Source organism: Danio rerio, chromosome 18 (assembly GCF_049306965.1).
Source record: "Danio rerio strain Tuebingen ecotype United States chromosome 18, GRCz12tu, whole genome shotgun sequence".
NCBI lineage: Eukaryota > Metazoa > Chordata > Actinopteri > Cypriniformes > Danionidae > Danio > Danio rerio.
The window spans coordinates 27,591,596-27,615,324 of NC_133193.1; the positions used below are offsets into that span (position 1 = coordinate 27,591,596).

The following is a 23,729-nucleotide window of genomic DNA, read 5'->3' on the forward strand; positions in this document are numbered from 1 at the left end:
AATTACAAAATTTTGATAGGAAACTTTTTGGAAGAAAATGAAATTTGATATGAAATGTTGGAAGAAATGTCGGACCTTTAAAGAATAAAACAAACATTAACATTTTATTTAAACCCACACCTGACAGATCTAATAAATTTAGTGTATTTGGTAATATTAGCTTTTTCAAAGTGTATTTCACAGGCCTTTTTGTGGTAAAAACCTACAGTATGTTTTTTTTTTTTATTTTTTATTTTACATTTATTTATTTATTTAGCAGATGCTTTGATACAAAGTGACTAACAAATGAGTATAATAGAAACACTTCAAATCACCAGAAAAGCAAAAATATGCAGATGAGACTTGGTTGGTTTAGCATTGTGGAGTTTTTGAAACAAACAAACAGACAAGACAGACGAAGAGCAAACAGACAGATAAAAAAATGGGAATGCTACTGTTGGAGGATTAGGTGTTGACAAAACAGATGTGTCCTTAGCTGTGCTATTCTGAAAAGTCCGTTTCTGAGAAGAAGAAGAAGAAGAAACATTTTATTTGAACTCATACTTGATAAATCTAATAAATTCAGCAAATTTGTAATTTTAGCTGTATATAATGTATTTTTGTGGCAAAAACAACTATTTTAAATATACTTTTTTTTTTTTTTTTTTTTTTACATTTATTTATTTAGCAGATGCTTTGATACAAAGCGACTTACAAATAAGGATTATAGAAACACTTCAAATCACCAAAAAAAAAAAAAAAAAAAGCAAAAATATGCATATGAGACTTGGTTCATTTAGGAATGTGAAGTTTTTTAAACAAACCAAAAAACAGACAGACTGGACAGATGAAGAACAAACAGACAGATGAATAAAAAAAGGAATTAATAAGATGAAGAATGATAAAATGAATAAGAAATTGTACTATTGGAGGATTAGGTGTTGACAAAACAGATGTCCTTAGCAGTGTTATTCTGACAAGTCCCTTTCTGAGAGAAAAAAATTACTTAAAAATTACAATGTTTTAATATGAAATTGGGAAGAAATGTCAGACTTTTACAGAATCAAACAAATATATAACACTTTATTTTAACTCATACCTGACAGATCTACTAAATTCAGAGAAATTGGTAATTTTAGCTGCATATAATGTGTTTAACATGCCTTTTTCAGCAAAAAAAACAACAAAAAATCTATTTTAAATATACTTTTTTATTTATTCATTTAGCAGATGCTTTGATACAAAGCGACTTACAAATGAAAATAATAGAAACACTTCAAATCACCAGAAAAGCTAAAATATTCAGATAGAACTCGGTTCTTTTATAGCTTAAAAAAAAAAAAAAAAAAAAACAGACAGATAAAAAAAAATATATATATGAAATGCTTTTGTTGGAGCAATAAGTGTTAGGTGTCTAGCCGTTTCTTAAAATGGCCAAAGACTCAGCTACTCGTGTAATACATCTAGCCATTTTGAACAAAATAGCTAAAACTGTTATTATTATTTTTTATTATTATATATATATATATATATATATATATATATATATATATATATATATATATATATATATATATATATATATATATATATATATATAGTTGAAGTCAGAATTATTAGCCCCCTTCAATTTTTTTTCTTCTTTTTTAAATATTTTCCAAATAATGTTTAACAGAGCAAGGACATTTTCACTGTATGTCTGATAAAAAAATTTTCTTCTGGAGAAAGTCTTATTTGTTTTATTTCGGCTAGAATAAAAGCAGTTTTTAATTTTTTTAACACAATTTTAGGGGCAAAATTATTAGCCCTTCTATTTGAATATATTTTATGATGAAGTGAATTCTTGGCTTCAGTGCTATCAATATTGAAAACAATTGTGTTCAATAATATTATTATAATAACAGCCACACATAACACTGTTAAACAAATCTGTAAAATTTACAGTAAAATACCAGCAACTGTACCGTTAAACTTATGGTGGAACCTGTAAAATAATGGTCTAAATTGTATGGTAAGCTACAGTATTTCTTTACTTTATAGTACCATACACCAGTGTGATGAAGTACAAACATCTTTATATCTTAACTGTTGTTACACACAAAAACACAACCATACAGGTGGTGATGAGAAAATAATTTAATGAACTGAATCTCTGTTTTACCCATGGGAGCAGAGAAACATACTAATATTGAAGGAGATTGGTGTCATTCGCATAACTAAACACCAACATAGTAACAAACATAAAATAAAAAAATGCCATAAACATTGTTTATAAAACTCTAATGCGCATCACTGATGTGCATCACTGAAAAAAACAATCTAGGCTCCGTTCCGCTATATAAATTTCTGGAGAGAGCAAAATACGTCCTGGGAGGTACGTTTTTTTGCTGTTTTTTTTTTTTTTTTTTTTTTGCAAATCTGCCAGAGGCCTGTCACGCATGCAGCATGACATCACTTTGTTGCAGAGACGCTATTGGTTAAACACCTGCATAGAACATGCAAGCAGCTTGAAGCGGAAAGCGCGAGTATTTCTGCGGTCTGGGATTATTATTTGTTTTTTTTATATTTCCTGTTGTAATAAAATCCAAAAGTGAAAAATTTATGTTATTCATTAATTGATTGTTCAAGCTACCTTACAGAAGTGCTCTGTTTGCTTATCCAGCGTATGTTTTACACAGCGGATGCCTTTCCGGCTGCAACCCATCTCTGGGAAACATCCATACACACTCAGTCACACTCATACACTACGGACAATTTAGCCTACCCAATGACTGTGGGGAAAACTGGAGCAAACTCGGGGAGAACATGCAAAGTCCACACAGAAACACCAACTGATACAGCTGAGGCTCGAACCAGCGACCTTCTTGCTATGAGGCGACAGCAGTACCTACTGCGCCACTGTGTCACCAATGTTACAATAAGGTGAATTAAATAAAAAATAAGGAAAATCCTGGATCTTTTTCTTCGCTCATCTTTATACTTGTTTTATGTATTATAGAAGTATTGGATTGGGTTTCGATATCAGTAGATACTCAAAGTCAAATGACTCAGAATTGGACTCAAGGGCAGAAAAACCTAATCGGGACATCCTGAAAATGCAGACATAGGTGACTCTGGCTATATAATTCGCAATCTCCAGAAACATATACAGGTAGGGCTACGTTTTTAGAATGAGCCTATATTGCAATAACAACTGAAAAGAAGCACAGTAATTTCGTCAAAAAAGCCATTAAAAGTGTCCTGCAGGGATATCTGGGAAAGTCAATTTATAATTATTAACTATACATAAATTATTTTATGTAAAAAACATTTATTTGAAACACTTTCTTGTATCTTTTCTGTCCATTTTAGTACATCTTTTGAATGGCATTACACATAAGCTTGAGTTAATCTATTTCTTTAGCATCAAAACCTAATTCAGCTTTTAGTCCTGTATAACAGGATAAACCATTTAAAGCGGAGCAGTAATGTCAGCTGTGTTTTTGTATGCCGTCACTGTTCTGAACACATTATGCTTACTCATTCAACAAACAGTTAGTGCTGTTTCTTTTTTCTCCTAAAACAGCATTCATACAACTGCAACTGGACTTGAAAGACCTTTTCAAAGCACAGCGTCCTCATGACACATTGGTGCATTCAAATTTACAAAGAAAACAGCAACCTGTCCTGACCTCCTCCAGCATTAACCTGTTTTTCCCAGAAGGCTTTCCATTCAAGTGCGCACCAGGCCCAAACTTGCTTAGTTCCTGTTTTCAGTGCTCCTCATTATTCCATTAAACTAATTGCCTTTACAAAGATGATGTCTAAATCCATGTACTTCAGATCGAGAATCCCTCTTTTGCTTGTGGACAGCTTCATAAGGTTTTGGCATTTGCTGACTGTATTTAGCAAAATTCCTTCAGGTGTTTCTCAAACGGATATCAAAGAATTGGCTTCACATTTCAGACTTCATAAGCTGCCACTAAAATTCAAGTCATTCAATGAATGGAGCTGCATTTTTATTTCTGCAACCATTTGTTGATGTTTTAGAGAATGTTTGCATGACAACAATAGTTTAATTACCACACATATTCATGCGAATTTTGAAGTATCACATGAGAAACAAGTGATGAAAATTTTAAAAAAGATTTCATGCTCATTAAGGTGCTTTTGGAATTTGGTTTGGTGAAAAAGGAGTAATGTGCATAATAGGAGAAAGAAAAGCATTGGCTGGATAAACTCTGATGTAGCAAACATGACTAATCAGCTCCATGTTCCCATTTTGTTTACTGTTGGTTAGTAGGTTACCAATACTGCAGTCATGGCTCTAACAACCTGTTAGAAATGCACCAATTCAAAGTGTATGGCTGTGTCAGAAATTGCATACTTTCATCAAGGAGAAACCTCTCACACTCTCTTGTGAAGCAAATACAGGAGTAACTGAAACTGCTATTCATCAAAATTCCGCTAGTCCAGGCTCCATAATAGAGCAGATTTCTATTCAGCTCACTGTAAAAATGGCCATGTTTACAGCAGAAAAAAAAGGTGTTTACAGCCTGGTACAAACTATTTTGGTTCATATATAGTGTAGCTAATATTACCCTTCATGACAACTGTGAGGGGGGTGAATTGTTTTAATAACTCATCCGTTTCCTTTATATTAGGTTATATTAAGTCTGCATAATAAAGGGCGTGGCCACTTGAGTGACAGCTAGGTATTGCTGCTTGCCCTCACTTCACCTCAGCTGATTCCGGCTGATTAGCCACTAAACTCGTCATATACATTACATTTTTTTGTTTTATGTGGCTTTACACACTCTGTTGCTTTTTTTTTTTTTTACAATTATCAGATGATATGGCATGCTGTGTGCACTTAATTGTACTCACAAACTATTTTCGTGGCCTCCATTTCCCAGGTGAGTGAAATTATATACTTATATACCATATCTATAGATGTATTTGTTTTATTTAAGATCATTTTTTTATTTTTCTTTAGAACTGTAATGCACTCCAGAATCTGACAGATTGATTAGCTGTAGGCTCTAGAACAGTCATCTGAAATGTTGTCATTCAGTGTTATGCCTGGATTTCATAAATAGCCTTGCATTTACTAACACAGCCTATATTTTAGGTGTTTGTTAGTACTTTGCATTTTCCTCTTGTAGGAAAACGTCATAAGACCAATGTTTAGAGGCTCAATGTATTACAACAGTGTTTTTAAAAGACCGAACGCTTTATCAATATAGTGTACAACCAAGCACATGTGGTCAGAACACAAACGAGTCGCAGGTAATGAAGTATTAAGCATTTCTCCCAAAGAAAAGCCTGTCTAAGCAAAATGATAGCAGGCATCTGTAGCTCTGCTCACGCTCTGCCTCTTTGAATTCAAAGTATTCGAAAACAGTAGTTGAGATCCCAGATGACCTACTACTTCCGGTGAAATTCTAAAGTGCGCATCCAACGGACACTATACTATCCAATCCTGCCACGTGAGAAAATTCATGAATGGGTGTGAAGCACCGCATCTGACACAGGTAGGACATGTGATAATAACAAATAGCATACGTAAAATATCCAAATTCCATTGGCATTACTCGCATTCATACCATTAAGAATGTACTTTTCTAATGGTTGTGTGGTAACACTTTACAATAACAGTACATGAATAATCATGTGTTAATATGCAAACTAAACATTACTTTATTATGAACTAATAATGAGTTAATGCTTGCGCTAATCATGAACTAACATTAATTACAACATGAATCACATACGTTTGAATAACGGGTACCCTACTTGTTAGTACATGATTGTTTGATAATTAATGTTTTAAATACCACACTGGTTTATGCTTAATTTAACCATGCTGAACTCATGATATGTTAATGTATAATTATTTAATGACTTTACTTGGAGGGGCCCATCATCATTAACCCATTCTTAACTACTCATGAACTCCTTATGCTTGTCCAACTAGTGCATTTAGACCGAATAACAATCCAAAGTGTACAGTCAACATCAACAAAAACAGTTTCAACACAGGAGTTCGTGATTATTTAAGGATGAGTTAATGGTGATGTGCCCCTCCAAGTAAATCATGACATAATTGTGTATTAAAAGCTCAAGATTTCATGTTGGATACATTTAGTTTAAACTTAAAAGTTAATTAACACACTAATAAACAACATGTACTAACAATTATTTAAGGTAGCTATTATTTACATATGCACTCTTTGGTCATGATTACTGCATGCCTTAACTCATCATTAACTAATTAAAAAGTAATGTTTAGTTTACAAATTAATATGTACATCATTATTCATGTACTGTTATTGTAAAGTATCACCAGTTGTGTAGTAAATTTAAATTAATTTAGTACCTGCTCCAATTGTGATTTCAGACACAGCCTATATAATACACAACACATGTTTCTTGTATAGTATGAATGGGGAACATTGAAATAGAAAGTATGGCTGCTCTAGTGAATGCAGACCCATCTTCTGGTAAAAAAAAACAAAAAAAACCAGCCAATCATTGTTCGCTCTTAACTGATAGTTCTCTGGGGGAGGGACTCAAATCAAATTAAACCAAAATTACGTTTCTTCAGCTTCATAGTTATGAACCATCTGGGGTCAGCAAACTCACTGGAATCTTAGTAAATACCTGCCTGACAAACATGAGAAATATATCTAAGAGATGGCCTGTTCAAATAACATTTTTCAGTGAAATGGCCACCAATTCACAAACAGCAATTACTCAATTCATATAAAAATGGTGAAAAGATTAGTTTGATGGATTGTGAATTAAATCAATTTAAATGTTTATTATTATTATTATTATTATTATTATTAATACTATTAAAATCGAATCACAAAAATGGCTAACTAACGATACATCAGGTGCCCAAACTTGGTCCTGGAGGGCCAGTGTCCTGCAAAGTTTAGTTTTAACCCCAATCAGACACACCTGTGCTAGCTAATTAAGCTCTTAGGCTTTCTAGAAACATCTTTCCAGGTGTGTTGAGACAAGTTGGAGCTAAAATCTGCTTCTGTACATAGTTTGCAAACTTGTTTATTGGTGAATTTATTGCTTTTAATTTTACGTTTGAAAGACAAAGGTTTCTTTAAATTTTAAAATATATAAAATATGCTTTAAATGTTACATATATGTAGTGTAGAAGTCAGAATTATTAAACCCCCTTTGATTTTTATTTCTTTTTTAAATATTTAACAAATGATGTTCAACAGAGCAAGGAAATTTTCACAGTATTCATTTATTAATTTTCTTTTCGGCTTAGTCCCTTTATTTATCTGGGGTCACCACAGCGGAATGAACCGCCAACTTATTCAGCAAGTTTTTTACGTAGCGGATGCCCCTCCAGCCGCAACCCATCTCTGGGAAACATCCACACACCCTCCCCCACACTCATACACTACGGACAATTTAGCCTACCCAATTCATCTGTACCGCTTGTGTTTGGACTGTGGGGGAAACCGGAGCATTAGGGAAACCCACACGAACACCAGGAGAACATGCAAACTCCACACAGAAATGCCAACTAAACCAGCCGAGGCTCGAACCAGCAACCTTTTTTCTGTGAGGTGACAGCACTACTGTGCCACTGCGTTGCTCAATTTTCACAGTATATGCGATAATATATATTTTTTCTTCTGGAGAAAGTCTCATTTGTTATATTTCGGCTAGAATAAAAGCAGTTTTTAATATTTAATATTTTATAAAAATTATTTGCCCCTTTAAGCAGTATATTTTGTTTCGATAGTCTACAGAACAAACTATTGTTATACAATAACTTTCCTAATAACCTGCCTATTAAAGTAATTGACCTAGTTAGGCACTTAAATGCCATTTTAAGCTGTTTATAAGTGCCTTGAAAACTATCTAGCACAATATTACGTACTGTCATCATGGCAATGATAAAATAAATCAGTCATTAGAGATGAGTTATTAAAACTATTATGTTTAGAAATGTGTTGAATTAATCTTCTCTCCGGTTAACAGAAATTGGGGAAAAAATAAACTGGGGGCTAATAATTCAGAGGGACTAAAAATTCTGATTTTAACTGCATACACATTTACTTTTTACCATCCAGTTTATTTTTTAAAAATGCTAGGGCCCCATACCTGGAATTGCGTAGGGCCCCCAAAGCACTAAGTCCGCCCCTTACGTACACATGATGAAGTATTATATAAAGGGACTAAGCCAAACGAAAATGAATGAATGAATGAATGAATAAATGAATGAAGCATACCTTTGTAATGAAAATATGTAACAATAAGACTTTTGACCTTTATAAGTTTGCATTGAAATTGATTTCAGCAGATGTTGCTCAGTGTGTGAGGACAGTAAACACTTTATAGGGATCTTGTGAATTAGAACACAGCTAGAGTCTTTTTTGATGTTACAGGTGTTGCTTGTGAAGGTGGAGTAGAGGGAAGAAAAAAAGACAGAGGATAAACAAAAATGAAGAGAAGATGGTACTGTAGCTATGGACAAAAGATGTCTTTTTCCACCTCTTTTGTCATAAGTGAAGGGTGCTATTTCTGGCATGTCGTCAGGCTTTTCCTTGGAGTTATGCGTCTGTCTCCAGGTCTACCTGAGATCTAATTACACAGAATGACTGCACCTGACAGCCGGGGATGACAAACTCGCACACACTCGTAGACACACGGCAATAACCTCATCAGCTCCCGCTCAACTCTTAACCAAAGGATGAACTCTATGAATATTAATGCTGGCGAAATTAATTCATGATTATTCAGATGGTACATAAGGCGTACAGAGAACAGACTGTATGGACGTGGTCACCATTCAAATAAAGATGTCTGTTTAATTGTAGTATCTAGAAGAATCTTTCTATCAAAAGATGTATATTAAACTTACATGACAAAATGTGACCATGGAGCACAAAACCAGCCTTAGGTTGCATGGGTAAATTTGCGGGAATAAACAGGAATACTCCAATACAAATATACATCTTTGATGAAGACATTTGGTAAATTTTAAAGGAATGTAATGTAAATGTTTAAAACTTTTTTTTATCAGTAATATGGATAAAAAACATAATAAGGACCATTTTAAAGGCAACTTCCCTTATATTTTTATTTATTTTTATTTAACAAGCAAGATCACGGAGGAAGCTGCGTTTCGTTGTTTGTAGTATTTCTACTTTTTCCTCAAATGTTCTCAAAATTCTCACTCTTGCAAACTCTACCTACCTCTGCTCGGATTGCAGGTGACACTAAAATCTCAGTAATTTGTGAACAACAGCAAGAAAAGAATAAACGGTCTAATTAAATTACTACATAGGAAAAGCAGACTGTACCAGGGAAATACCTCATGCTTGCGGAAGCTGAAACAACTGCGTTCGGCACACAGATGAATGATCTGCTCTCAATGCTGCAGGTGTGAGAGATGGCTGTGTGACACTGTGCCGCCTTTGAGTGCTCTGAGGTAGGAGAGAGACCAACAGCATCACCCGCAGCTTGTTACGAAAAGTAATGATAGGAACAATACAGCACGGACACAAGAGAGTCACTAAAAATCTCCTACACCTAAAAACATTTGTTAGTTGCTTTTTTAAAAATTTGATGCTAAGGAAGTCTGAAAAGGCGCTAAGTAGGCAACACTAGCTGGCAGTGTCTTTGATTGAATGGCTGCGCTCACACCTCACACATGTGCAGTACAGATGAAACGTTCCATTATTCATGGGGGGCCTGGTTTTGAAAAGAAGTAATAATGTTAAAATCTTAACAGTTATAGACAGATTTTACAACATACTATAGAAAATGTATAAAAGAGTTATATGATCAATATAGGCTTCTGATGCTTAGCTCGCTTATTGGTTAAGTACGCCCCTGCATAAATACAATTGGCATATGATTACAGATTGATTCTTGGAAAACACAAAACAATTAAAGATTGACTGATAAATAAAAACCTTAAAAGAACGTTAGAATATGCCTCTAATGTATAATTTTGTGTACCAATGGTTTATATGCCCTAAACTGGTGAATTATTTGATAGCATACTAAAAAAGATTCTATTTTAACCTCAGAGCAGCCCAATAATACTAATTAACTGTCATTTTAAATATTTAAACTGTGCCACTATCCTTTAAACCACCATTTTTAATGCATTTGTCAGCAGGAAATGTTACTTGTTAAAATTAAATACTTATTCTTTTATATATACCAGGATACCGAAATAATATATTCCAGTATATATACCAGAATAAGGTTTCTTTTTCTTTTTCAGCTGAATTCAATTTAAAAGTTTTACTTTCAATATATAATGTTAACTTTACTTGGAAAATTGTCTTCAGACAAAAAGGCGCAACCCTGTACCCTAGACCACAAAACCAACATGAGAGTTAGAATTTGGAAACTGAGATTTATACATCACATTTAATAAACTGAGGGTTCAAAAAATATAAACATGCAATGGTAACATTTCAGTTTAGGTCACAATTCTTGGTATTAGCAAACCATTAACTAACACTACTAGCTTAATAAACTACTAATTAACAGTTTATTAATAGTGAGTAAGGTAGAAGTTGGGTTTAGGTTTTGGGTATGGTTAGGGATGCAGAATAAGATTTATAACTACTAATAAACAGTTACTATACTAATAATAGGCAAGAAATAAGCTAGTAGTTAATAGCATGAATTGTGACTTAATCTAAAGTGTTACCCATGCAACATAAGACAACATAATGGTTCAGACAGAGGTTCTGATTGTTAACAGGTGAGTCAAACAGATGCAAATTACAAAAGTCCCACCTTGAAAATAATTATTCAAAGATGATTCCTAGGATTTACTAAAACCTTTTAAAGTTAAGTGGTTGTAAACAATTTATTTGGGCTGAATATAAACAAACAAATTAAGTTGAATATTCATTCATTCATTCATTCAGTTTCTTGTCGGCTTAGTCCCTTTATTAATCCGGGGTCCCACAGCGGAATGAACTGCCAACTTATCCAGCAAGTTTTTATGCAGCTGATGCTCTTCCAGCCGCAACCCATCTCTGGGAAACATCCACACACATACACTCACACACTGACAATTTAGCCTACCCAATTCACCTGTACCACATGTCTTTGGACTGTGGGGGAAACCGGAGCACCTGGAGGAAACCCACACGAATGCTGAGAGAACATCCAAACTCCACACAGAAACACTAACTGAGCCGAGGTTCGAACCAGCAACCCAGCAACCTTCTTGCTGTGAGGCGACAGCACTACCTACTGTGCCACTGCTTCGCCCTAATTTGAACATTACTAAATTTATTTTTTTAATTTGGTTGTTTAAATTCAACACATATAAATAGTTTGCAACACTTTTGCAGACATCCATTTTTCCAGCGTCACCCCTAATCACCTCCCCTTTAATACTGCTGGTACTAGTGGAGGGCCACCTGCAAAATACATCTTTAGCACAGCATGTTGCTGCTGATACAGAGAGATCTCCAAGATACAGAGAGATCCATTTGAGCCATTTGATGCAGTATCTTTAAGAATTCCATGAGGACAGATTGGCTCCTTGCGTTGGCATTGGTCAAGAGGGTTGGGGATCTGGAGATATTTTTGGCCTTGGAATTCAGGCCAGCCATGTCTTACATTATCCTGAGACCTGACACGACTATGTGCCTAAGGTCATAGCTGAACATAGTGTCACTTTGGAATTATACATTTTTATCTGCGTTCTGAATGATTTTGAGATATTGAGCTTCAAAGTTTTTCCATTCCATAGCAAACAGTATATGTGTAACATTTGTTTTTTAAATAAACTCTTAAAATGTAAACAACGTATTAAAAAACATCCCATAATGTAAATAAGTTGTCATTTAATAACATGTCAATAAATCAATTTTGACAAAAATGTAAGATAGAACCTTATAATTCTTAATTCTAAGGTGACAATGTGCCTTGTCACCTGGGGGTGAGAGCACACTCAACAAGGGTGTTAGCATGCAGCGCCTCTCTAACAGAAATCTGTAGAGCATCGGGCTGGGGGGCACCTAACACATTTGCGAGATTCTACAATCTTAGAGTGAAGTTGTTCTCCTCCTGTTTGGGTAGTACCAGCCAGCCAGGAGGAAACTAAGCTCAATTTTGAAAAAATGCTTGCCGCACCATTCTCCCTTACTGTGTGCCCTCATTTCCGCTCAGCTGATCTGGCGAAGCGTAGATAGTTCCGCAGAGGCCCACAAAACTCAACTTGGCGGAGGAGCCGGATGCTTGGCCCATTAAGTTGTCAGGTATGCCCGCTTGGTCGACACGCATTTTGGGGATTGGTGCCAGCTATCTGTTAACTCTGCTTGGTGATCCCATTTGTGTCAGTGAGCCATTGTGAAGGCCCCTTTTTCAGGCGACACGTCTTACGCATATCTAGGGCTCCACCTGGATAGGAGTAGCTCATATGCATGTATTGTCATTTGGTCTAACCATTTAGGTAGCAAGTGGCCACAGTGATCACCAGCAGAAGGCACTAGTCTCTCTCAGCATTATAGACTAGTTTGCTCTCCTTCAGATGCGAGTTACTGTAAATACTCAATTGATTAAAATCAGCCTCATATGTGACGAGCTGCACTTTCCAATTTATAGGAATTTAGTAACCCTTGTTCTTTCTTAATCTAGTGATCCTATTTGACATAATGTCTCCATTCCCTCCTTCAGTGAACGTATTATTGATTTTTTTATTATATGTTTTTATATAATGTTTAATTAATAATTGTTTATATATTAATTTATTGAAGCTCTTATTTCACCGTTTAGTCTACTGTATGTTACTCTCAGCTATGTTCATGAGCTTTATGGGTCATGAACATAAAAACAAGGTCTTGGATACAATAGGCTGAAATTAGGTTCCTGCGCAGGATGCAGGCTGCCTTAAAAGTGGGGTAAGAAGCTCTATCACCCGAGAGGAACTAGTAGTAGATTAGTAGATTACTCAGTTAGCTGCATTTAATTATTGATGATTTGACAAGCACCAGGATAGTTTTGTTCTATAAAACTAATACAGAAGTTGTTGTCATAGCAACAGGTCTGTTAGCTCAACCCTGCTCTCGAGCAGCTTATTTCATATGAACAGGATTGTGTCGTTTCATGCATTAGTGATACTGAATGTCTGCATCAACTGCTGTTATTTTCTTACAAGAGTCCTCACTGTAAAAAATGTTACTTAGATCTAACTTATAAAAAGTGAGGCAAGTGGTTGCATCGGACGTTTTAGGTTGATTCAACTTCCAGCCTTTTTTAAGTATTTTAAACACTAAAACATTGCTTAAAACAAATGCAATAAAATTAAGTTGAGCCAACTAATATTTCTAAAATTACTCAAATCAGATAAACTTACTTTTTTTGTTAAACTTAACTTACTTATACATTGCTATATGTTGACTGTACTCATTTTAATTAAGTATTATGAACTTAATGATCTAAATAAAATTAACCATGCATATGTCATTTAAAACGAATTTAATTGACTTCTGGCTGTAACCTCAGAAAATAAATCTTCGTTTCTATATTGTAAGCACAATATACACTAGTAAAAACAGATAAACAGACTTTCCTGTCAATAACAATTAAATAAGAATGGGAAGATGGATTAAAGACCATAACATGTATTCAATATCAATCGATGTTCCTTTTAATAGTGACTACAAAATAGGCCATTAATGTGGCTACACATACACAATACATAAATAAAAACATTAATAATACCAGATCCTATTGAGAAATCATCCAAGGCAACTCAGTGAGGAGATTTGCATATTTTGATGAAGATTTAGGATGCATAATGTCCAGTCCCACAAAGAGTCTCTAATATATCTCAAATGTATACAGTTTTGATGGATACTTGAAGTCGAGGACATCGGTAAGTCCAAACAGGAGCCATCATGCATTTGACAGGTTTGGCAAACCTCTGACAGTCCTATGATAATCCAAACTGTGTTGGGCTGATGGCAAATTTTTCCCGTGGGCAGCCGCATGCACCTCTGATTCCTCACAACTCTATTGGTAGAGACAAAAAGAAACAGGAGTTCAGGTGGTTGCTACCAAACAACATTAAATAGCTAAATACTGAATAGGAAATAACTACAAGTGAAGTTACAAAAGTCCAGTGAGAATGATGCATGGATGAAACACCTTAGTTTATCCGTTAAAAATTACCTTAGTTAAAATTACCTAACTTCTATTTAAAAAATAAAAAAAGGTTATAGAGGTTGTGTAATTACATTATTCCAGGTGTTTTTAGTTATCAAATTTTAAAGAAAACTGTGATTTTACTCAGTGTAACAGTGCATGTCATTGTGGTTTCCTGTCAATCACAGAATTGTTAAAATTTAGGTATTACATTTTTTTGTTTATTTTGGCAACTTATAAAGCATAAGAATGTGTATTTAATTTAGATATTAAAACTGTTTGAAAATGGCTATATGAAAATTATAGAATACAAGTTCTATAATTTAAATGTCATCTTCATTTTGCACCAAACTTTGCACGTCATAATACAAATTTTATTAAATAAATAAATAAATACATTGCCATTTTACACATTACATTAAGGTTTACATTAAATTTTTGCTAAAGCTACATTTAATTGACTTTTTCTTCAAATTTAATGTCACTGGCAAATGACAGTTCAGTGATTCAGTGTTATCAGTTAGCTTTATTGAAAGACTGACAGATAATAAGAAACTGCATTAGGATATTTTTATACTGTTTTTACTGTTGCACACATAATATCTGTGTAAAAAAAACAGTAAAAAATTACTGTTGCACTTCAGATATCAAATGTAAGTTAATTCTATGGAGCCCACTATTGTTTGCAATTTTACCAATGTTTTACTTGCCTGCAAATAATTATAGCTGTAGTTGTATCTAATGTTTTTCTTACCTGGATGTGAAGTTTGAAGATCCACAGGTAACAAAATCACTTTAGTATCTAAAGACCAAGAACATGCACTTTAGAATGAGGTGCATACAGTTTAAATGGTTCTGTAAACATCAGTAGTAAATGTAATTTAAGTTAAAATAAATTGTAAATCTGTAATTTATTCACTATGCAGCATTAAAAAACTTATGGACTAAATCTCTAAAACACAAACTTTAAGTTATACTTTCTTTTACGTTAAACACAAACTACTTAACTGTTGCATACGTTTCTGCATTTAATATCCATCCTTAATGTGCTGCTATAACTTAGGTGAGCTAACTTTAGCTAAGTTAGCGCTAACAAACTGAACCCCCACACCCCGACCGCCCACCAGTGACCTTGTTAATCGGTTCTGCAACGTTAGTTATACCTACTAAGTGTTTTAAAACTACTTTCACTATTTTTTCTCAATAATATCACTTTTAATCATTAGCATAAACTAGCGTTGGTTAGCGTTAGCCAACTTAGCTTTCCATGTGAGAGCAGTCTAACTGTTAACATACCTGAGGCTACAGTACAATTTACAAAGCTAAAACCTTACCTGCCTAGCGAAGACAGCAGTTTTGCATGACTTTACAATTATCATTCGGCTAAATTTGCAACTTACCGTGTTAATCAGATCCGCTGCTGGGAGCAGTTAATGTCGACCATTGCAGAAGCTGCGTCTGCCTGCTAAATCCCGGGCAATGAAAAAGGAGTCACGCAAAACTATAAAAATCACGTTTTATGAACACCTGCCCACATCGACAGCTGCTCTAATAAATTGTCTGTGTCAACTCACTTTTATAACATTTATTCTACACAATAACCACGTAAAAAAATCTACTCAAATAAATTGCATTAGTTTTATTCAAAATATACAGTTATATAAAAACTGATATATTTTAAGTAAAGAGGAAGCAAATTTAATTTTTTTGGTATAAAACAAATAAAATTAACTAGATTGCAATTATTTAAAGTAGATAGAACCAACTTTGTGAGTGTAGCACTTTTTACAGTGTGTTTTAAATTGCTGAAAATAACAATATTGTTAAAACAAACTGAATTAATGTGAATAATTATAACTCTTATACACTTAATAAAGGTACCTTTTCAAGGGGGTCAAAGAGAACAATGCGGTCGTAATTATTACTGAATAAACTATAGACAAAGTGACTAGTAACTTAGAAACTTGAATTCTTTCATAAAGAAATAGGTAAAACTAAATTTATAAACACCATACTCTTGACACATGAAATTGTAAGCCTGTGAAAAAAGGCTATAACAAACTTAGAAAGTTATTGTATCATTTAACAAACCTTTGCTATGTAAACAAATAGGATGTAAGCCAAAATAAAATCAATTTGTACTCCAATTTTTTTTTTCCTAAAAGCCATTTTTCTACAAGGCTACAAGATGGATTGAAATATGATTTTAATACAAACATTTAAAACAAATAGCAGTTATATGTTTCTTTTAAATAATATATTAACGACATACATTCTTTGTGTATAAACTTGTTTGACTCACAGATTGACTCTATCTGTGCTTGTAGATTTGTTTATTATATGCAATGCTCTCCCCTACAGAATCAATCAATCTAAAATCATAAATTATTTTCAAACAGTTGTTCAACTTATCTAGTGAAACTATTTTCACATTGAAATATGACTTTTAGCCTGTATTACTATTATGCTCTGTTTGCTGGTTGCCCAGCATCCTCCAAACTTCAGTTAGTGCAAAATTTAGCTGGCAGAGTTCTTACCAGGTCTACAAAATATGATCTTGTCACCTTAATTGTTTCCTCCTACACTGACTGCCTTTTAAGTTTCATCTTGATTATAAAATATTGCTTCTTACCTGTAAAACTTTAAATAATCTAGCTCCTGTATATCTAACCAACCTTTTGCCTTGTTTCAATCCAACCCGCTCTTTAAGATCTTAAAACTCAGGGCTTCTGGTTGTACCCAGAATAGCAAAATCCACAAAAGGAGGTCGAGCCTCTCTTTTATGGCTCCTAAACTCTGGAATAGCCTTCCTGATCATGTCCAAGGCTCAGACACACTCTCTCAGTTCAAAACTAGATTAAAGACCAATCTTTTTAGTAAAGCATACACAATACATCACATAACAGAATGATGCATGAGTATGCTCCACACAGCTGGGCAGGTTTGACAACCACCTGTAAGACACACTCCTCCTGTCTTAATGTACCCCACATTTTGTTACAAATACTCATATGCTTCACATTTTTGTTTCTATGTTTGTTTATACAACTGCTATTTTCATTTATAACAGTTCTTCATTCCTGCATCTCATTTAATACACTTTAAACAGCAGCTATGCTATTTATTTTCTTTATTCTCTTTATCCACCTGAGGATACTCATCCAAACCCTCTAGAAATTATGCAGTGCCACTGATGCGTTTCAAGACCTGGGAAGAAGTGATGCCAAGGTACCCATAATCCTGGACCAGGCCATATCCTGAGCTGATGCTGCTGTTTCATGGAGGAGCAGAGAGCGTGAGACTGATTCCTGAAAGACCACAGTGACAGACAAGTCTCCGCATTGATCCCATGGGCCAGCCTGATCACCCACCCGTGACCTACTCACACCTGCAGTTCTCCACGATAGACTTCCAGTATGCTTCAGCGTCCAGACTGCAGCTCCACACAAGAAGTTTGACCAGAGGAGAAATGGTCGAGCCCAACTGAGCCTGGTTTCTCTCAAGGCTTTTTTTCTTTCACTTTTGTCAATTGGTAAATTTTGTTTCTCGCTACTGTTGCCACTGGCTTGTTTGGTTGGCACTTGTGGAGCTGCGCATTGCTTTTCAGTGTTTGGACTTTCAGCAGTGCAAAACCACACTAAGCTAAACTAAACTGAACTTCAACTCTCAAAACTGGACGGACACAATTTCAATTTACTACAACTTCTATGTTAAGCTGCTTTGATACAACCTACATTGTAAAAGTGCTATAGTAATAAACATGAGTTGAATATATATAATTCGTATCAAAATGTTAGATTTTTCCAATATCGTGCAGCAACTAATTCGTATGATCTAATGTGAAATGAGAATCAGAATCCACTTTGGAGGCCATGTTCAGACATTAATAACATACCCTGTGCAAAAAAAAAAAAAAAAAGAAAGTAGAATTTGTAGCATAAGAGTTGACTTTTACATTGGAAGGCTTGCAATCCTGATTGGCACCAGCTAATGAATTTCCCAATAAAGCTTTATTTCTCATCTATATAATCCATCTTGAATTTCATTGAATCTAAACTGCCCAATGCAAATGAATCAAGAGCCCCTATATTAAACATATTATCTCAGGATGAGCCATTATGCATGCACTCATAACCATTAGGTCTCCTTGAGAAACTTGCATTTACTGAGGCTGAGTGGAAACGACTGTCCATTTTTTTTTCCTCCAACCCCTCTGTTGTTGTAAATTCAAAAGGCTTGCAAATCTAAATCTGAAAATCTAATTACGGCACTCTTATTGTATCTTCTGTGTTTATGTGCTCCTTTCAAATTAACAATGTACCATCTGCATTATTAGCACTGAAATCATGCTCCTGGACCGCATCCACATCCATCTGTTGTGCGCACCCTGGAACACAAACCGTTGCGATGTAAAAATGTTTCTGTGTCAGATGCCAGGCATAAAATAGCACGAGGCATCGCACAGAAATATGTTTCTTGTGCACCCGCTTCTACTGTTGACATGTTGACATTACATGTGTCGATGTTCTTGCACAATATGGTTAAATCAGGCGGTTTGCTACCAAATAATCCTGAAACGGATGAGAAAGTTCAGATAAAAGAAACGCAGGCATGTCATTATACTTCTTTGCTGTGTTTGTGTGTGGATCAAGCTTGTTTTGAGAAGACATCACAGGGGATATTATAATACAGATGACTCATTCTTTTGTGATTTTGAGATTGCTGTATGCAGAGTGTTTGCGACATGCACACACACACTCCTCCTATAACAATACGCTTCTGGGTTCACTAGAAGCAGAATATGTGACACCATGATGGTGCTGCCTTTATTTTGGCTGTGCAATTTTACTTTATTGTTGTTGTTGACAGGCATAACCTTTGAGAAGATTTTAAGCTTGACCTGTTAATGGATAACCGGCCTCCCTTTCATGTAAGATGGTGACACTTTAAGATAATTAAAACAAGATTAGATTTAAAGAGATTGCGTAATCTTTTGAGGAAACCAATAATAAGGTTCATTTAAGGTATTCTCCCTATTAACAAACCATTAACTAAGACTATTAGCTCAATAAAGTACTAGTTTGCTGCTTTTTAATAGTAAGTAAGGCATTAGTTCAGTGTAGGTATTGGCTAGGATTAGCATAATACTAATGAATAGCCAATATTTTAATAATAAACAGGTATGCATTTATGTCCTTACTTTTGGGCTACTGCAACTTAATTAGTATATTAGTCAGTCCTATATAAATCACCTACAAGTGGTCCAAAACGCAGCTGCTAGACTTCTTACTCATAAATTTGAGCACATTACCCCCATCTCTCAGCACTGGTTGCCAGTATGTTTTAGAATAGAGTTTAAAATTTTACTCTTTGTTTTTTTAAGGTTTTAAAAGATCTGGCACCTTCTAATATTTCTGAACTTGTGACTGTAAACATATCTGCTGGATGTAAAAGTTCGTCAAGTCAGAAATTGTTAAAAGACTTTTTCCATTGTGAGCCCCAAGTTGTGGAACGGTTTAACTCTCTATTAGAATAATCTCTACTGAATCCGTGTTAAAAAGAAAACTGAAACTTCACATTTTAGAAAAGACATTTAATACTTGAGTTAGCGGAGCTTGCTGGATTTTAAGTGTCAACATTGGGATGTGACACGTACATATTTATACACTACAAAATATACAAATACAAATATATACAATAGAAGCAAATAAATTAGCAAACAGTTTAGCTTATTAAAATTAATAGCTATTATAAAGAAATAGAATCAAGTCTGATTAAAGAACAACGAATGGATCTCATTTTTTTAGATTTTTCATTTGATTACATTAAATAAAAGAGGTGTCACTTTAAAAATGCACCCATATAGCGTTATGATGAAAGCATTCGATTGATTTCCTAACTTTTTATGCTCATTTAGGACAAATTTGTTTTGTTTAATAAAAAACAACAACCAAGATCGACATCTTTAGATGTTATTATTATTAATTATGTGTATCTATCTGTTCAAACACGCACACAAAACCCAGACTTTCGCTTCAAGTCGCAAGTTTGGGAAACAGCATCTGTTTATCACTATGGAGTGCATCTGCTGACAGTCACGCACCGCTATATGACTGTTTTGAGGATTGCATAGGCGACGGCTCCTGTAATGAAAAAGAAAGGGAATCCCTGCATTTTTATATATATTTCAAAGTGCTTTCATGCCTAAATAAAATGAAAGAACAGAACAGAATCACATTTAAGAGCAAGGGGCGGCACCTTGTGGTTCGGCAGTATGGGTTGCTTATAGAGAGGATCGACTCGTTAATGTTTATTGCCACCCTTTAGAGAAAGACAAAAAATATGGGAGAAATTTGGGAAAAAACCTTTACGGGATGATGGTGGGATAGAACTGTAAAATACGAGAGATTCCCGGGAAAAATGGGAGGGTTGACAGGTTTGTTTTTTGTTTCATGTTATATGTGTTGTGTGTTTGATCTTATTTCATATTTTTTAATACAATAAAAACAATACAATACAATACAGCAAAATGGTCAACAACTGTTATATTGCACTTTATAAATAAAAGTAAGTCTAGGTCTGAGGTAAAAAGCCAGTATAGTGGGAATTAAAGATTTACCAAAATAAAAACACAAAAAGTGCATAAAGTATTGTGCTTTATGAAATAAAATTTGACTGACCTAAAGTCTTAATTAAGATTAGTTCAGTTTTCTTTCCTTAGGAAGTACATAACAAATAAAAGAGGCAAACTAATACATTTATGGAATCATCGCTGTCATGGGAATTATTTGCACAATAGCAGTGGTTTTTAATTTATAATCATTAGATTGTCACAATTCTCTTTTTTCCAATCATGTCAAGGATGTGTTCTTAACATCTCATGTCTGTCCATCAATCACAGAAGTGATACTGCTAATAATCTCAGGTAAGAGGATTTCAGACAACCAATTTGAAAGATATTACTTGATTGAACGGGCGTTATCAGTGGTTTTCAGCAGGTTATTACCTACTAGTAGGCTCAGAGGGCTGTTGTCATCCATCCACATGGTTAATCAGCTATAGATCACTTAAGGCTGCAGCCGAAAGATGACAGTAATGAATTATATTATTTTTTAATTTCCCATTAATTGTATTTTATTAACGTCTACCCCTATCCCAACCCTAGACCCAACTATCAGAGTAATGTAAAAACAGATCTATATTTGGAGTCTTCTCTATTAGTATAGCTGGATAACCATGTGTATGGATGATAACAGCTGTCTGAGCCTACCAGCCCCTTCTGGCCATTATCACTTTAAGGGATAACATTCGCAGCGGGTGATTCAGATGTTGGTCTGTCAGTGGATGACAGACCAGCACAGCCTTCCTAAGTTGTTTTTCACATTAATCAAATGCCTATTTTTTATTGTTTTCTGCATAATGCAGTTTTCTTTCTGTTTAGAATAACTTTACGAAGTGCAAAGCATTTTGTCCTTCAAGGGAACATGAATAAGTACATTTACTTTTATTCTTAATTTCAAAGTCTACTTTGCCCTTCCAAGTTCCACAACAGTCCGTGCACTGTTCTTGTGACATATTATTTTTCATTTGTGGATGTCAGCTCAATTTTTGGACCTGTCTCAAAACCCAGACCTGACGTGTTGTACTTGACCAGTAGTCTGCATACTGTACTTGATATACTATCTGTATTTGGCCAAAATGTTCTCGTGAATTTGAAGAGTTCAGATGCAAAAACCTTTAAATGCTGTCTGAAATGTTCTCAGAAAATGAGCATTTTTTCAGCCTCTCATGTTTTATCAGTTTTTGTTTCACTTTAAAGGCAATGAATATATCATATTAGTCACTATAAAAGTAAAATTACTGAGCATACACACATGAGTCTGAGAAAAATACTAATTTTAGAAAAAAATATCAAAAGGCATTTAGAGGTTTTTGCATCTAAACTCTTCATTTGAAGACCTCTGTGTGTCCGCTGCTTGGTTAGAAGATTAAACAAAGCAATGGAACACAAATAAGGCAAATAACATTTTTACAATACTTAATTTATTTGCCCAATCCCAAATAGCACAGGTTATGTGCACTTGTTGTCTTGTGGACTTCATGAAGGGTGCTCACGAACACTCTCTTTTTATCTGCTTTGAGCATTCACAGAAAACTTCTGCTGAAACTACATTGTGGTGAACTCTGAGCAAACTTCTGCTGGACATTCAGTGTGAACGGTAAATACTGAACCCACAAGTGTTATATGAAAGTGCCAGTTGTAAAAGAGTGCAGAAAGATGAAACATACAGAAAATACACTACAACTACCCTGAATATGACATAAAAGTAAATATACTGTGCTTGTGTCAAATGTCCATTCATGATCATCCACAAAATGTAAAGCCCTGCTTGTAATCATCTAAAATGTGCACACAAGCCACTCACACTGTAAAAAACCCACAACCCCACAACAAGATTGTCAGGTTCTTAAGCATAATAGTTGCACAGGTTTGCTTGCTCATTCAGTATTAATAAATAATAATAAAAAAAACGTGGCTTGATGGAGTAAAATAATAAAATAATAATAACATTGGAATCATTCAATCTTTTTTTTTCTTTTTTTTGTCTTAGTCCCTTAATCTGGGGTCGCCACAGTGGTATAAACCGCCAACTTATCTATCATATGTTTTCTACAATGGATGCCCTTCCAGCTGCAACCCATCAAAACATTGGATTCAATGTTCCCAAATATATATATATATATATATATATATATATATATATATATATATATATATATATATATATATATATATATATATATATATATACATACATATATATGTGTGTGTGTGTGTGTGTGTGTGTGTGTGTGTGTGTGTGTGTGTGTGTGTTGTTGTTGTTCAATAAAGGGTTAACCTGGCCATGAGGACACTACATGAAAGAAAACTAAATAGAGGAGGAAATGGAAGAAGTAGAAATAGAAAAAATAATTATTAGGAAATATTTGTTGCTGGGATAGTTTAAAGACTGGCTTCTGCTTATGACTGTAATAGTAATTGACCGGACTGAAAGATTAATCTTCACCCAAACCTACATTTAGAGCTTCATAAATAGACCATGCACGTAACACTCATTGTGATGTTGTGTATTTTGGAGGGATGCAATATGTGCCATGCGTTTTACAGATGCTGCTGTCCTTTGATGTTTGTGTCTTTTGAAAGTCAATGAGACTGACATACAACTGGGTTTCCTATGCAATTAAGGGCCCCCTTTGCTCCTTTAGAAAACATGAATCCCCTTTTCGTTTAATGTGATACTTTAGTCTATGGATGCAACTTAGAACTATCTTCTTTCTCTTATCCTCAATAGCAAAAAGCTTTATGTAAAAACATTTCACCCTGACTTGGGAAAATTATATGTCTTCCTTCCCTTTTAGGACCTTTGCTCTAGTAAGTAAGACCGAGGATGTCCTCAAGAGGATGTCTAAATGAGGACTGGGGATCCTTGACCAAAGATTTTCAAAGGTTAGAAAGGATTTCAAATGTCACAAACAACACAACATGTCTGTTCCACACATTTCAGCCACACAGGACTTTCTTCTACAAGTCATCCCACCCTAGC

General features: G+C 34.6%; 1 long non-coding RNA gene across 1 annotated transcript; it reads right to left on the bottom strand.

The window, feature by feature from the left end:
• Positions 1-13,604: 13,604 nt before the first annotated feature.
• Positions 13,605-15,584, bottom strand: LOC137488286 (uncharacterized). Its single transcript, XR_011007269.2, has 3 exons — positions 15,525-15,584; positions 14,879-14,926; positions 13,605-13,992 (listed from the first exon to the last, which is right to left on the bottom strand). It is a non-coding gene; the product is annotated as an uncharacterized lncRNA (long non-coding RNA).
• Between the last annotated feature and the right edge of the window lie 8,145 nt (positions 15,585-23,729).